The sequence below is a fragment of the Ambystoma mexicanum genome, chromosome 1q (assembly GCF_040938575.1).
Source record: "Ambystoma mexicanum isolate Mex_15411 chromosome 1q, UKY_AmexF1_1, whole genome shotgun sequence".
Taxonomy (NCBI): Eukaryota; Metazoa; Chordata; class Amphibia; order Caudata; family Ambystomatidae; genus Ambystoma; species Ambystoma mexicanum.
In genome coordinates, this window is record NC_090922.1 from 1289319771 (window position 1) to 1289337075 (window position 17305).

Sequence of the window (17305 nt, forward strand, 5' to 3'; positions counted from 1 at the left end):
TTTTGGTTTTAAGAAGATTAAAGAAGCATTTGTAAGATTTGCTGGTAATCTTGTTGTAGATTTTTTGAAGCAGTTAGATACCTGTTGGCGTATTCTAACTGTCTATTTTTTGTTACAATTTAGTGGTATTCATTTATTTGTTTGGTTGTTATAGAATCTTGGGCTAGTTAGATACCTGTTGGCGTATTCTAACTATTTATAGTTTTTTATTTGAATTTTTGTTAATGTTGAAGTACAGATTAGTTATTAAATTTTGGTTTTAAGAAGATTAAATGAGTGTTTGTAAGATTTACTGCTAATCTCTGCTTTAGAGTAATCGTACTATCATTATATTTGAACCATCCACATTTTTGTTGCAGATTTCTGAAGCAGTTAGATGCCTGTTGGCGTATTCTAACTATAATTATTTATTTTTTTATTTAGTGATATTCATTTATCTGTTTGGTTGTTATAGGCCATGCACCCAAGACTCTAGGCCCTGGCCGCAACCACCGCAGCATATCACACCCATAGATCTTGTTGCAGATTTTTGAAGCAGTTAGATACCTGTTGGCGTATTCTAACTGTCTATTTTTTATTACAATTTAGTGGTACTCATTTATCTCTTTGGTTGTTATAGAATCTTGGGCTAGTTAGATACCTGTTGGTGTATTCTAACTGTTTATAGTTTTTTCATTGAATTTTTGTTAATGCTGAAGTACAGATTCATTATTAAATTTTGGTTTTAAGAAGATTAAATAAGCGTTTGTAAGATTTGCTGGTAATCTCTGCTTTGGAGTAATGGTACTATCATTACATTCGAACCATCCACATTTCTTTTTTATATATGCAATTTAGTGACATGCATTGGTTGTGGCTCCTGCATGGTAGATTATACCTATTGTTGTGAAGGTTTTCTTACCAAGTGACACTTGACCATGTGTGAATCCAGTCAGCTTGCATTTGTTTTTGGTACCATCTGCATTGTAACGTAGAAGCATTAGAATTAAGTATTTACTATGTGTTTGTATTAGTAAGGTGGAGTGATTATTTGAATTGCAGGTAGTACATAATCTGCCATGGTTTGCATTTTGTACAACTTGCTGAAATGGAATGGATTCACAATTTGGTATGGATACATACACGAAGCGCTCGTTAGGGATTTCTTCTTGTGTAACATTGTTGCAGAGAGTGCAGGTATGTTTCCACATGTATGAAATCTGGAAGATTTCATTTATAGGTATGTTTTTGTTTTCTAATACTTGTACATTAGAAATTCTTGTGGATCTTCTTGTGAGTTTATAGTGAATTTCACCATTCCAGCAGAGTAGTCCAATGCTTGTCTTATTCCGTGAACACTATGGGCCTCATTATGACCCAGGCACTAAGTGTTTAACAGCGCCGTAAAAGGCTACGGCGCTGTTAAACACCTAGCGCCTAATTACGAGGTCCCTTTGCGGGCCCTGACCTTAATGGCTGGTTTTACCAGCCATTAAAGTAGGGACCGCAAAGGGATGTTGGTGCTAATTACGGTACCGCAATTTGCGGTACCGTAATTAGCGCCTTCCCCATTCCCATTGAGCCCTATGGGGCAAAAATGGGAATGGGGAAGGGCCATGGCGGCATGGGGAATTACCGCCCCACCAACCTCGGAATGGGGTGGTAATTCCCCATTCCGCCATGGCGGACTCCGGCATGGACCATGGTGCTAATATCACCATGGTTTAGCGCCGGAGTCCTAATGAGGCCGTATACGTGTTGTCAGGATTGTTTGTTGCGTTTCTATGAAGGACCAACATTTGCAAATACAATTGGTCTGTACTGTGTAAGTAAATGTTGTCAACAATTGGTGGCAATTGAAATAGAATATTTATTGCTACATTTGCGTAACAACTTACACCAGTTACATTTGAAAATTTGAATAGATAGTTCTGTGTCCAAGTTATTTTTTTCGGAGTGTGTGTTGCTTCCTTGAAGAAGTACCTGAGTTACTTTGACTAATAGGTTCTTCTTTATTTTACAGAGTGGAGTGCGTGGGGTTGACTGGAGTGCGTGGGGCAGAATGGAGTGCGTGGGGCAGACTGGAGTGCGTGGGGCGGACTCGAGTGCGTGGGGCAGACTGGAGTAGGTGAATGCGTGGGGCAGACTGGAGTGCGTGGAGCGGACTGGAGTGCGTGGGGCGGACTGGAATGCGTAGGGTGTAATGGAGTGCGTGGGCCGGACTGGATTGCGTGGAGTGGACTGGAGTGCGTGGAGCGGACTGGAGTGCATGGAGCGGATTAGAAGGCATGGAGCGGACTGGAGTGCATGGAGCAGAGTGGAGTGCATGGAACGGATTGGAGCGCGTAGAATTTCGTGACCTACATAGAATGGTGTGGAGTGCATGGAACGTTTGAAAGAGCATGTAACCCATCACATCACATCACCATGCTTACTCTCTTCTTTACACCACCATTCAACTAATTCAACTAGAACACAGTGATACTATGACACCATTCGGTATAACTGTTCTCATTCCAACATATGCCGCATACTCCCCATCACTCTAAGTAAACACTGCTGGTTACACACCCGCCAGCTAGGCGTTCTCCTCAGGCCTAACACAGCCACATTCGGTCTGGATAAATCCTGCCAGAACGAACACATACTCCTGATCTCTCAACCACCACACCTACCGCTAAGAAGCAGCTATTACACAAATGCCACACCAGCTGCACATATATTCGGTGCTCACACGCACCTTTGACTCTCTCTACTCTCTCTACTGACTTGAACTCCGGTTCCCAAGGGCGTTCAACCTACCAGCGCATTGAGACCATACCAATGATACATAAGGCGCTATATAAATGCAAAGTAACATAACATAACATAACATAACTTATGGTAAATGATGAAGTATTAGCTTCTTTTCCTCTCTTTGGAGGATTTCCAGTCAGATTCTGTTGATTTCAGTTGGAATTAGTTGTCTTTTACAGCATTTTTCTTTTTGTGGAACAGGATATGCTTTTAGATGGGGGGTGTATAGTGTACATCGTCTATTGTATTCTAGAATGCAAGGAATATCAGCGTTGACTTTACTTGCATCAAAGTTGATTAGAAATAGACCGTCAAGTGTATGTAAGCGTGATAGTGCTACGTAGCTCATGCCTTCTTTAAAGACTGTGTTACCAATATCTATCAATGCTTTGTCTAGGGTAAGACCATGGGATTTATAAATGGTGACTGCATATGCAAGAGTTAGAGAAAATTGTTCTCTGCGTACATACATGTCTTTGAAGAGAAGGAATCGAGCTGTTGAGCGGGCTATCCTTTTTACTTCTGAAAGTTTGTCAAAGAGAATATTGACAAACTCAATGTTGTTGTCATGTGGGTGTGTTTGAAAGCCAACAACTGTACCCAGTGCCCCATTAACTAGTCCTTGCTCCACGTCAAGGTTACTTTAAGCATTACTCTACAGTTTAAGGATAATTTTAATATTTTCTCCAAGCCAGCTGTGTTGGTAGGTATTTAGTCTCGTTGTGGCTTGTTGACACATTGGTAGTGTAATACCATGTACGTCCAGTTTGTCTGAGGAGAAAATTTCAATTACTGGTTGCATTTCTTTTTTTAACATTTTTTCATTGAATTTGGAACAGCTTGCTAGAGTTGGCATTAAGGCCATACAATTGACATTTTTCTGTGCTAATTGTTCCATAACATCAGTAGCAAATGAGTTATCGCCATAAAGTGCATGGATGTGCCTGGTTTTGAATATTGTTTGTGCTTCTTGAGATAGTACACCAATTCTAATACTTTTAAAAATGTTAGCGTAGGTGAGGTCTGCAGATTGGCGCATGTTTTCTGTTAATTCTTTGTATTAGAAATGTTGCCAAAGGTTGACATTTTCTATGCTGCCAATAGTTTAACGGCAGAGTTTTTAGTGTCCTAAAGTTTTAAAAAAAGGTTCACCTTTCACTGGTGTCAATTGAAGAAGATCTCCGAAAACAATAATGTGTTTTCCTCCAAAGAGTTCTTCGTAGTTTGTTTTAAGTACTTCCTGCAATCTGAGATGAATCAAAGCCAACATTAGCTTGGAGACCATGCTCACTTCATCTATTAGTAGCATTTTCATTTGTTTCAAAACTCGGCGTAGTTCCATTGCAGCTTCTGTAGAAAGTTTGTAATAAACTAATTTGTTTTGGTGTTCTACTGGAAGGAGAAGTAATCGGTGTAAAGTGACATCGCCTATGTTGTAGGCAGCTAAACCTGTGGGGGCAGTTACAACAGCTGACAGTGTGTTGTTTGTTGATTGTTGAAGGAACTTGCTGATGATTTTGATTACGAATGTTTTGCCTGAACCAGCTTCACCACTGACGTATAGTAGTATAGGTTTGTAATTTTGGCAGCTACATTCTTTATTTTCATGTTGTACACCATGTGCAATTTCTTTTGTTACTTCTTCAAAAATGGTGCGCTGCTCTTTGTTTAGTTTTGATTGTAGTGCAGTTAAGTCTTCTGTATCTTCTTCATAGTGACACATGGGGCCTCATTACGACCCAGGCGCTAAGTGTTTAACGGCGCCCTAAAAGGCTGCGGCGCTGTTAAACACTTAGCGCCTAATTACGAGGTCCCTTTGCGGGACCCGACCTTAGCGGCACCATACTTAGCGCCTTCCCCATTCCCATTGAGCCCCACGGGCCAAAAATGGGAATGGGGAAGGGCCCATGGTGAATAGGGAATTACCGCCACACCAACCTTGGAATGGGGCGGTAATTCCGCCATTCACCATGGCGGACCCCGGCATGGACCATGGCGCTAATAGCACCATGGTTTAGCGCCGGGGTCGTAATGAGGCCCATGGTGTTTTCTACTTCTGTCATAGCTAATTCTGCCTCATTTGCTATTAGTGGGTGTCCCAGTGGTTCTTCGCTTCCTGTTACAGAAGGTTGACTACTGTCGGGAGTGTCCTTATCTAGTTGGGCCTGGAGTTCTTCTTCATGTTCCTGTTCATTTTGCAACATTGTTTTGTACTGCATAAAGTTCACATCAGTGATAGTGCTTTCATTTGCTTTGAAAGCGTCTTCATAGCAGTCATAGTTATCTAGTAACTTTTTGTAACGCTCACCTGGTATCCACGGGGATGTCACTCAGCCTTTTCTGACCTCTTACGACTTCGAACCCTTCCCTGGAGTTTACTCGACTGGAGACTGGGCCTGAAACACAAGATTGGTAGAGTTTAACTCCCTATTGTCTCTGTGTGCTTGAACCCCTTCTTCCCTGGGGTCCAACCCTTCCCTTTGATCCACAGCTCACCTTGTTTTCTTGGAAAGTGTGCTCTCCGTCCTGCTTTCAGCGCAGGGGCGCGTTGATTGATGCAGGCTCGTTGCTGCCTAGTTACTTCACTGGCAAGAGTCCGACAGGTAAGTATAATGAGTCTTTTGAACAGTTCTCTAACTTCGTTCCTTTCCTTCCTTAGATGATGGCCAGCGTCCGGGGATTGCGACGTGCTGCTGAGATGAGTAGCGCTGAAGGTGAGTGAGAGCGCGATGCACGAAGCGACCCTTTCATTTGTATTGAACTGAGTTATTTTTCTGTGTCTTTTAGGTGCCGCATCGTTTTCAGCGTGAATGCCGGTTATGAAGAAGAAATGCGGTGAGTAAGCGTGGTATGCGGTGCCTCTAGATGTTTCCAAGCTAACCTGGAGTGTCTTTTCCCTCTTGCGGATGGATGAGAAGTTCCGGAGACAGAGTTCCCCCAGAGCGGCTGGGATTCAGGTAAGCGTTTGAAGCTCGTACAGTCTTTAAAAATAAGCGAAGATTTGCTGAATGCTTACGAATGCCTTTTTTCGGTTCTTTTCCCTTTTCCTCAGAAAGCGGCATGGCGGGATGGGAATGACACTGCCGAAGATGCCCGCAGAACAGAAGGAGCGATGAATGATGGTCAGAAGCGCTGCAAGGTAAGGCTGTTCCTAACGGTGTTCTTGTTCTTTCAGGAGCTGAGCGCAGAAGAAAGATGCAGGCCTACTGGAGACCGATCCGAACACGGTGAGTGTCACGCTGCAGGTGCAGAAAACACAAAGCATGTTTCTCAGCCTGGCCGTGGCTTAAATAGTCTCTGGGTATCCCAGGTGTCTCTGGGCTGAACCACACCCAAAAGACTAGACTGCACATGCAGTTCTGGGAACCGAAATATGTGGAGGCATCCATCTTGTCCCCATCAATGCACTACAAGTCCAATCCCCAATGTTATCCTATGGGAGTGAGTGAGTCTGGTGCCACAAGCGCCAAGTCTGACTCCAAGTGGGTCTTTGGAGGGATGGAGAGGCCCTTGAGGGCCATGTAGGGGATCGTGGCCTGGCTCCAGCCTGACATCTTGGAGGGCTGGGGACATGAGGGGCAGGAATCATGACACTCTTCTTCTTTTCTCCATGGTTTAAAAAGTTCTAGCAGGGACATGTAATATTGTTCTTTCTGTTGAGGAGTTTTTAATGACAATTTTATATGATTAATTAAGGTTTGTTTGGTAAGTTTCACTAAGCTGCCTTCACAATCTGTCACTCTATATCTACGTTTGTTTTCATCGGATTTTATATAATTTTTGTATGCAAAGTTTTGGGCTATGTGGTATAGACACATGTTTTCCAAAGTAGTACTCCTGTTTGGGTAGAATGTGTCTAGTATATTGTTTTTCAAAAGAAATGATCATTTTTGGCTATTGTTTCTATGTCGTCATATGATTTAAGAACTCTTTTTCTAGATTTAGCAGGACCAAGACTTAGCCATACTATACTTTCAGATTTTCCATACAAAGCAGTACCGGTTAAACGATCAGCAGCTTCGTAGGCACCACATTCTCTATGAGAGAGCATTTTTATGCCTAAGCTGTACAATTTATGAGATAGTGTTTTGTCTGATGATAGGTCATTCCAGAGGTCTTGTAGCTCTTTTTTTCTGCTTTTGTTAAGTATGCTGTAACATATTGTGCAATTGCAGTGGAATTGTCTGCAATGTACTGCACATCTATGTTTGCATTCCATAAGTGGGCAATGATTTGATTGTAATCGTTGATATATTTTGATTCTTCTGTTCTTTTTATGTAATATGTGTTCTTAGGTGACCCTATTCCCATTACCTGCGGTGTCCCACAAGGTTCGTGTGTTTCACCCACCTTGTATAATATATTCACAAAGCCCCTATTCGATAAACTGGACCATCTGGGTGTCACCTACACTAACTACGCAGAATACACCCAGATACTCCTCACTTTATCAGGCAACCACAATACGGACGCTAACAGGATCGGTGAAGTCTTCTCCATCGTTCAGGCATGGATGGCCACACATGGCCTCTGCCTGAACGATGACAAGACCGAACTGCTCCTTGTCGGCTCACCCAACACTATCCGGAATCTCAGCCCGAGCTACTCTAGCTTCATCATTGACGGCAACACCATTCCCACTGCCAAAAGTGTGAAAACTCTTGGTTTCTATCTCGACACTAACACCAACCTCGCCAAACAAATTAATAAGACCGCCTCAGCCACTGCTTACACTGGGAAACTAATCAGAGCCTGCAGACCTCTGATATCCCCCAACAATTGCCTTACTCTAGCCAGAGCACTTATACAATCCAAACTGGATTATTGCAACAGCCTGTATGTAGGTGCCAATAAAACGGTTGTTAATAAACTACAAGTTCTACAAAATAATGCACTCCGTGCCGCCCTTAATATCCCCAGAAGAGAACACATCTCAGCCACAAGAATCACATGCAAATGGCTCTCCATCCAACAAAAAATAGACCTTAAAACTATCTGCCTCACCTACAAAGCTCTTAACCACCTGGCCCCACCTTATTTAACCGATAAATTCATCTTAAGACAGAATATTAGAACCACCAGATCCTCTAATACACTACAACTGACAGTGCCCAAATACTCCCTCAAAAGAGCCGGCGGATCCAGTTTCCCAGTTCTAGCTTCACAATTATGGAACACTATCCCATCGGACATCAAATCTACCCCTACATTTCAACCTTTCAGAACTAAGATCATCACCTGGCTACTTAACAATTAACTAGCACCGTATGTATGTATGTCACTAATTCCACTATAACTGCTGTCATAACTGATGTTGTAACTATACTTACATTGCACAATTGTACAAATGTTCCTACCTATGCCTGTAACTTGATGCTCAAGCGCCCATATACCTCTGGGTCAGGTGCGCTATACAAATAAATAAACAAACAAACAAACCTTTAACACTATGGGCCTCATTACACGGTAGGCGGAGGACCAAGGTGCTATTAGCACCTTGGTCCATGCCGGTAAAATACCGCCACCGCCTTGGAGGAAAGGGTAATTACCGCACTATTCCAAGATTGGCGGGGCGGTAATTCGCCCTTCCTCCATTGCCCTTCCCCATTCCCATTTTTGCCCCATAGGGCTCTATGAGAATGGGGAAGGCACTAATTATGGTGCCGCAAATTGCGGTACCGTAATTAGCACCCTGGTCCCTTTGCGGGTTGGTTTTTAACGCCTGCTAAACAGCAGGCGTTAAAGTACCAACCCGCAAAGGGACCTCGTAGTAAGGCGGTAAGTGTTTACCGGTACCAGTGCCCTTACCGGTACCGGTAAACCCTTACCGCCATCCGTGTAATGAGGCCCATATGTCTAACTGAAGACATGAAGTTGTTTACTTCACTTGTTTCTGTAACTGGTCTAGGGAAACCAAAGCAGCATTTGGTGTAGTATTTCCCTTTCTTTTTGTATTTACGACGACAATATTGGCCACATTTGTGTCTTTGAAATTGTACAATTTGTGAATGAAGGGCACTATTTGTCGTTTGTGAATGGATTTCACAAGTGACATATTTTTGGATGAACTGCAAAACAGTGGCATCACTGTCCTGACCAAATTTAGGAGCATCTTTAATCCATAAAAGCATGTGGATATGTGGTGGTCCTCTGGCTTGATATTCCTTTCTCCAAAAGAAGTGTTGCACTTCTCCGAGTGGAGGAACAGTTTTATTACAAATAAAGTGTAGCATAGCAATGAAACGATGGTGGAAATATCTTGAAACATTAACAGGATCTAGAGATCAAAGTTCTGCAGGTGTTAGTATATCTATGTTTGTTTTGTATTTGTTTGATATGCGTAGGAAATCATGTAAATCTTCCCATGCATATTCTGCACAACTTAATGTAGCAAACCAAGTGGGTGGTCCAAGGTTTCTGATCATAAAACGTACATCTCTGCGACGTCGGAATTAGTATTCTTTTGTACCACGCATGTTTGCAAACATATTTGTAATACTTGATTGTAAAACCTCATCTTTTTATTGCACTTTTTGTATTAATTGCGTAGCTGACATATTTTGAAAGTGCGTTCCCAATTTCAATATGTGTGCAACTCCGTAACATAGAGTTGCTAGTTCACTTTCAAAGAGTAGGTGGAATATGTATTCCACATTTTGTCTAAATCTGGGATCTTCAGAATACATTCGTAATGAACGGTATTCTGATGCTGTTATTTGAGTGGGTCTATCATCATATCTTCCTCCTTTGCCAGTAGGAAATAGTAGAGGCAAAGTACGTGCTTCTATACTTTTTTCCCATATGCTCATTGGTGATCCCTTGGTTTGTCACATTTGGTACGTTTCTAGTGCATCATCTAAGCTGTCTTTAGAGTGCAATGGATGAATTGTATAATGGTCTAAAATATTGGATACTGCAGCTGGATCCAGAAGTTCAAATTGACCAGTTTCTCGTGACTCTTGAATTATTTCAGTTGTTCCCCTTAAGTTTTCTTCAATATTTATTTCTTTGTAGTACTCATTATTGTCTTTTAGTTATTGCAAGGCTTGTCTAACTTTATGTAAGTCAACGAGTTGTTGCCAAATTCTTTGTCTTTTGTTGGTACACCATTTACTAAGATAATTAAAGATTGTTCTATTGGACGTTGCATTCCTAGAGTGTGCACACTTTCTGTCAGATCTAATGGTAAATAAACTACTTTGCCACAAATGCCTTTCACCAATTCAGAAGGAGGTAATTTTGCTGTTTTTGGTTGAAGGTGTATTATTGCTTGAAATGGGTGTACTGTTTGAATTATGATGCTTTCATATAAATTGAGTTGTTGTAGGGGTTTTGGTAGTGGGAATAATTCTAAGTTATTTGTGATAGCGCATGAAGGAGTTTGGTTGTTGTCATGTTTTGTAGTGCAGTAACTGCAAAGTATTAAGGGGTCAGTTATTTCGTATTTGTTTTCTGCTATAGGGCAGAGAGCTAATTCAAACCATTTAGAATCTTCATTTTCCTCTATTTTGTATCTTATCTCTATAGTTTTTGTGTTAGTTTTATAAACATTTCTGCGGCAACACACACACACATGTTTTGGTATTTCAGCGAATGTACTTTTAAATTTAGTATTTCTTTTTTGTATGTGTGTAGCAGAAGGTTGCCATGTATACAATTGTTGCCAGTCTGTTTTAAAGGTATTGCATTTTGTAAGTGGCTTTCAGTTCCAAAATATCTTTTCTGGATATGGTCAATTTCTTCAAGTAGTTCTTTGGCTGTACCATGTAGAAGATTGTTATTTAAATTGGCTAGTGCTAATGCAGGACCTTTAGTATAGTACAGTTTATAGACTAGATTTCTTATAGTTGGATGATGTGTTGATATCATTTTGATATGATTGAAGGTGCTTTTGCAAATAGGTCCTGAAATGCAGGCTAATGAATGTCCTTGTAGCCCTGTGTATTTACGCACTGGACAGGTATCCATATTTTGCAGCAGTTTCATTTTGATTTGGCTTTGCCTTTCACATACTGATTGAGGAATTGGCGTAAAGATTTGAAAGATTTTTTGGGAATGTTACACATTGACGTGCATGGCCATTTGTATACTGGATATTTTGGTCCAATCGAATGGAGAGGTAATTCTGACTTTTCTGGGGATATTTTTGTAAGCAGTATTTCTTGTTCCATAATGGTATTATTATTTTTTTCATAACCTCGTCCACTGCTATGTAAAGCAATTGTATTTGTTTGCTTTTGTTTGTATGCTTCTTCCATAAAATATGGTTCTGTGTTCGTGATGTGACTCCATTCACCTCCACAGATATTTAAGAAGTTATTTTTGTTGATATTTCATTTATTGAGAAGTCTTTTTTGTAATTTAGTAATTAGTTTTGTTAGTGGTTTCATTCTGTTTAACACTAAAATAAATAATTTTCTTTTGAGAAGGATTGCACTGTCTATCAAAGCTTCTAAGATGAATTTTCTATTGTAGGTTATAAGGGTTGTGTATGATTTCTCTCCTGTTTTTATAAGATTCTGAAGGAGTCTGTGGCGGAACTTTTTTGCCAAAATATTTTTTTGGGTATGCTTACTTGCCATTATATCAAGATTTATATGGAGAAGTTTTAGCAGTAGTGGTAGCTGAATTCTTGATAATCATTTTCTGTTTAGTTTTACATTTTGATAGACGAGGCAAAGTTTCTGTACTTGAAGCATGTTTTGTTTTGCTAAATGACTGTATTAGCTATTTTGTTTGAACTTTTTGTACACTAGAGATGGATGCTTATTTTGGATACTTGTTTTTTCATTTACTCTACTTCTACGTTGTTTTCTACGGACTTGCTTTTTGGTAGGCATTCTTTGGGGTCTGCTGAAAAAAATAAAGAAGGTATGGGTTGGGTTGTTCTGCGATGCATGTGTGCTGTGTGCATGAGTGTCTGAGTATGATGGTAGATATGTATGTTTTGGTGTGTGATTGTGCACTGGGCAGCTACAGCTAGTTGGGAAGGCTATTCTTCTATTTGTTTGTTACTATACTGGGGTTCAGATGACAGTAGAAAGTAAGCTAGTGGTGAGGAGAAGCACAAATACTAAATCTAATGGTATAGAATTAAAGCAGTTCTTTATTCTGCAATACTAACATTCTAGAGGCTGAGTTATGTCATTTGTGCGCTGAAAATGAAAACAAATGGGGATTTGTGGGCAGAATGGTGCACTAATCATTTTCTTTGGTGCAAAAATACCATGAATCAACTGCACAGTGTGTTTGAGTAACAGTAAGAATATTATGGTAGTATTATACTTACTTTTTTGTGTGGAATGATCCGGTTTCTTCTGAGTTGTTGTTTGTACTTCGGATTCTGCTGCTTTTAAGGAGAGTGGTCTTCACTGTAATTGTAAAGGAAAGAAGTTAGTCCTTTTGTGTGTATATAGTATGCAGTTTCCTTTGACTATGTGCAGCCTTTATATTTTATTTTAAATATGTTAGTACAACGTGCTTTGCAAATGAGTAGAATAGAAAGTGTATGAAACTCACTTGGTTTTTCAAGGCTGTGTTATTGAATGTTAGGAGATAGAAGAATATATACTTATTTTGCAATGTTTAAAAGGTAAATGGCAGATACTGTATAGAAAAGCATGGAATGTATGCATTTGTGAAGGTGTGGGTAATAAATCAGAAGGATGTGATTTACAGGTAGTGGTATTATTGCAGTTTTTCAATGATAGTGTCTATCTGTGTGAGTGTATGAAGGTGCATGACCTTATCCTGGCTGTGTGTAATTTTATAATACACTACTTAGTGTTTTCCTACAATTATACTGTTGTTTATAAAATAATGTTTAGAAAGTAGATAGGTTTGCAAGTGACAGTTATTATCGTAGATGGAAAAAATGACAATAAGTTCATTTTATAGGCTATACAGGTTAAGTGGTACTTACTCTGTTTATATTCTTTTACAAGAGTTGTACAAGTACTGTGCAGAAAATATGTATACCTGTAGTTTGTATTCATGCATGTGGATATGCATGCAGCTGCAAGTAGAAATCTTGGAGACCTGTACAGTAGTTTTTGTAGTAGGTGCTTTCCAATGATATGATACTTGTACTAAGAGTAATCTACAGTACATTTGAAGTGCTGAACTCTGATGATGCAATTAGATGTAGAGGTCTTGGATGTAATTGGTGGATGGTTGTGTGACTGTTTAGCTGTATCCAATGAGGTAATGGCACAGAGCATGAAGTGGAAATGGTAGAAGGGCTGTCTAGGTTACGATATGTCCGCGGACATAACGGAAGTCCGCGGACACCGCGTATTACATACAGGGATTTTGGGTTGGAGAGGCATGCAAATGAGAATGATCAGAGGAATTGATTGGTCAGTAAGGTTTGGTGGGTGTCCTGTGTAATGAGACAGTTTGTCAGAAGGTCTTTTTCCTTAGAGAAGAACAGTTAGCTATGGCTGTGTGTTTCAGAAAACAGATTGTGTGGATTTTGGGAGACTCATGGATACATTGGTTGGAGGTGCATGCACAACGCTGTGGAGTAGCTGCAGATCTTGGATTCCCTCATGTGGAAGTGCACTGGCAAGGAGTAAGCGGAATGAAGTGACTAGACTTGCTACCTCTCTGTGCTAGTTTGCAGACAGAGCATCATCCAGACATAATTATAATTCATTGTGGAGGGAGCAGTTTGGTACATGTGTCAGGAATTTCTTTGCAATTTGCAATGAAAGAAGGACTTGGGAAGGTCATTGACATGTTTCCAAATTCCCAAGTAATATTTTCTCGTATTGCGCAGAGACAAATATGGCTGCGTTCTTCTTCATTTGGTCCACAAATGGAGAAAGCGAGCCGCAATGTCAATAAGGCTGTTTGTGCCTTTCTAAGAGATGTTGGCATGTCCTCTTTTCACAATGAAAATATTATGTTTCGTAGCACATACATTTTTTGTAGAGATGCAGTCCATCTTACTTATGCTGGTAATCAGATTTTTCTGAGAAATGTACAAAATGCATTGCGTCCTTTTGTGGAATTACAGCTACCCATTTTTCAGTAGGTGTTCACTATTTCAAATTTTTCAAAAAAACATCACCAAAAGGCTCGTTTCAGAGCCACCTCTTCCTCCCAGATAGAAGTGCAATGATTTTGATAGAGCAGCACCCCAACATTTTAGATGTTTGCGAACTGTCAATGGACTTCTAAAAAAAAAAAAAAGCACAGGGCCATGCACCATTTATTTGTCACTTCTATTTTTAGACTGTGAAAGGCGGCTCTGAAAAGAGCCTTTTTTGGGGGGATTTTTGTTTTTGAACTTACGGGTGTGGTGCGCATGTGGGTAGATGTTCTTTAAGCAGTACACAAAGGTCTAGTGTCCTTACAACACCTGCATTTTGGTTAATTAGACATCTCGGACACTGAGTGTGTTCTTAGAACAATTTCAACTTGCATGTGAACAATACAGACAGGTATAATGTCCTTGGGACACCTCCATTTTGGTTAATTGCGGACATCCCGGACACCGAGTGTGTTCTTAGAACAGTTTCAACTTGCCTGCGAACAATAGGTACAGGTATATTGTCCTTAGGACACCTCCATTTTGGTTAATTGCGGACATTCCGGACACTGAGTGTGTTCTTAGAACAGTTTCAACTTGCCTGCGGATAGTACGGACAGGTATAGTGTTCTTAGAACACCTCCATTTTGGTTAATTGTGGACATCCCGACACCAAATGTGCTCTTAGAACATTTTCTACTTGCCTGCGAACAATAGGTACAGGTATAGTGTCCTTAGGACACCTCCATTTTGGTTAATTGCAGACATCCCGGACACCGAGTGTGTTCTTAGAACAGTTTCAACTTTCTTGCGAACATTACGGACAGGTATAGTGTTCTTAGGACACCTCCATTTTGGTTAATCGTGGACATCCCGGACACCTTGTGTGTTCTTAGAACAGTTTCAACTTGCCTGCGAACAGTACGGACAGGTATAGTGTCCTTAGGACACCCCCATTTTCATTTCATTACAGAGATCTCGGACACCCACGCTGTCAGCGGACACCTCAACTGCCTTTTAAAAAAAAAAACACAAAAAAGAACTGAATTAGGACACATATAATATTTTTGCTTTATTATATATAGATGTAAAATTTATGAACGAGAAGGGGAAGAAGAAACTGAGACAAACACAGGACATTTGGGGGTTTCAAGAGGATTGATAGAAGGAGATGAAGTGATGGAAGTCTCATCAAAAAATTTTCTTCATGGAGCTGGTTTGGGGATAATTGACTGGGATATGGAGAGTGGGGACAGGTACATGTGGGACAATGGTATTTAATTGTTTCTTTTATATGATCCTCCACAAAGTTTTTCAAATTGTTGAAATTTGCCATGAGCATGTCCGTTTTTTCTTCCATGCGCTGGAGAGGCTTATCCAAAATATCTTTTTGTGTAATATTTTCAATGTTTGTAGGGTCTATACAAATAAAATATATATATATATGTTAAGTGTATATAAAGTAATGCTTATTAATTGTCTTATATAGAGAAGTGTCTACCATTAGGCTCACTATCTTCAGACATTTCCTCACGTGGGAAATTTTCCTCAAGCCACTCAAAAGTACTGGACATTTCTGTGAGAAAAGAAAATTATATCACTTTTATTGTATCTAATACAGAAATTTTTGATATATATAAGAAAAATGAAGTTTACTTACTAGCTTCTGGTAAATTGCATTCTTACTGGTTTGCAGCTCTGCTGTTGCTCCTAGTTATGCAGTTTCTGTGAGGTAATTATGTTGGAAGCCTATCTTTCTTCTTTTGGTATATTCCATTTTAGTACATATGGTATTTAAATGAATGGTTGATGTGTTACATATATAGATTACACTTCCTATTTATTACTACATATAATGTGTTTGTGTACTGGTTTGTGAGCTTGTGCAGTGTTCATATGGCATGATATAACAATTTAAGATACTCCCTGAGTTTTTGGGTAGTGTTGCTATTGTGCGCGTCTGTCCGCGGACATACGAAGAGTCCGCGGACATCAAAATCACTAGCTGGGTGTTCAGTTTGTTCTATGTTAAATATATATAAAGTCAGGGATGTTATGGTTAAGTTATGCTACTAAAAACCTATGAAATTCAGTAAAAAAACTTTGTTAAAGGGACGTTATGGTTAAGTTGCGCTACCAAAAACCTGTGAAATTCAGTAAAAAAACTTTGTTAGAGGGACGTTATGGTTAAGTGGCGCTACTAAAAACCTATGACATTTTTTGACATTTGTGATGTCATCTTTGATGTCCTGGGTGTTAGTCTTAGCAGTGCACAGTGGTGGCGCGAGTTACGGTTGCTTAACTTACCATGGAACCATAACGTCCCTTTAGCAAAGTTTTTTTAGTGAATTCCAATATACATAACATGTACAACATTACATTCATTGATCAACATGATTGCAAGGGTGGAATAATCCTTCGCTTCCATGTCTTTTAATAGAATTATGACTTTCTGGAACAATGTGTTGAAAATCTGAATTCTATGTCAAGACCGGAGGCTCAGCTTATGGTTGTTCAAAGCTTACTTACCACCAATGTTGCCATATTCTCCATCGGTTTGAAATAAAAGGTTTAGGCTTTGGTGGCCATTGCTCCCCTCACGGAGTGTGCACCGGAATATAGTACGTCAAAACCGGCCTGTACCATCACCCATCTTAGTCAATGGCCAGAGTCGCAGGTGTCACTGCTCTATATGACTTGCATAAGGCTATAAGTAACTGTGATACCTCTACCGGTCTCACTTCCCTCGTAATTTCATCGTATGCTGCTAAGCATTTAACCGGACATAGTTTGGGTTGAGTTGGAAAAGCATTGTACTAAATAGATTGGCCCTGATGCCTGTAGTAGCTAGCGGTGCTCCCCGCTCGCCATTTCAAGCTAGCTGAGCGGGAGACCGTTGCTGCTCCTCCTGTGCTGGTGAGTGCCTCGTGGGGATTTTGTGTTATTTTGGGCTGATTCCTTGTTGCAGGTTCCCCTAGGGCACACTTGTTTCTCTTTCCCTCCCCGATCCGTTGTTGTTCTTCCCTGCCCTCTGTCCCTCCTCCGAGCCCGCCCTCCACCCAGGGCTCAAGTCGAGGGTACACGCGGGGGGACGGAGTCCACCCACTTTATTCAGAGGGTGGACTCTGTCCCCCCAGCTAAAATGAGAAACATTGAATGTCCTCTTTGAATTTATAAATTAAAGACAACCTTGGGAACCAACTGCAGTCATCAGGTTTGTAAGACAGACACTTCACCACTGCACTATGAAAAAGAAAAACAATGAAAGGTGACATTTCGCATTTTGGTACTGCAAGTCCCAGGGAAAACATTTGAATTGGTTCTTGGAGTTTAAAATATGCACACCTTTTAACGTTTTCAAAAACTGTACTAGAAGAAAATATCCTCTCTTGGTTTTGTGTTTGTCTTGATTTTATGAAAGGCAAATGCCATTCGTCCTGTGCAATTTGGGTTGTTATGCAAAGCCAATTTAATGAAATGTGCATATTTCCCCTT